This window comes from Polyodon spathula, chromosome 12 (genome assembly GCF_017654505.1).
Source record: "Polyodon spathula isolate WHYD16114869_AA chromosome 12, ASM1765450v1, whole genome shotgun sequence".
NCBI lineage: Eukaryota > Metazoa > Chordata > Actinopteri > Acipenseriformes > Polyodontidae > Polyodon > Polyodon spathula.
The window spans coordinates 2,677,241-2,677,862 of NC_054545.1; positions in this window are offsets into that span (position 1 = coordinate 2,677,241).

Sequence of the window (622 nt, forward strand, 5' to 3'; positions counted from 1 at the left end):
AATTTAGCAGCAGCAGCACAGGATTGCTTAACTGCAGGTGAATCATTTTGAGTCAGTGCATTTAGAAAATGGCTCAAGATAGTTCACCTAGTATAAAACAGGATGGTCTTTAAATAAACAGCAGCCTCTTCTCTGTATTGTTTTACATTACTGTTCAGCTGCAAGTGCTGCATCATAGAGATAATACTGAGCTGAGAAGGCTAGACTGGACAGGCAGAAGGTGTTTGTATATGTATTTTGCACATTGCAGGTATAAACACTAAGGAGATAGGCTGGAACCAAGCTAAACACAAGGTTGCACATGCCAATAAAACTGTACAGAAGGAGTGGCCCATCAGCCCTAATGTCAACAGGGATCTGTCAGGTGGAGTAACTTTTCAAAATCGATGCATTTCCATACATTTAAATATGAGGTTAGTTATGCAACTTTGGAAACACAGTACACTGAATAACATCCCAGCCTCTACCAAGAGCTGCGGTGGGACATTGCGAGTAGGTGAAGTCTTTCTCATTGAAGCATAGTGAAAAGCTGACGTTCTTTGGGCAAGTTGCTAAGCTGAGTAACTGGTTTTGCTGGTTCAAGAAAAAAGCTGTCATTGTTATGTGTGCCTTGTAAAGTCAA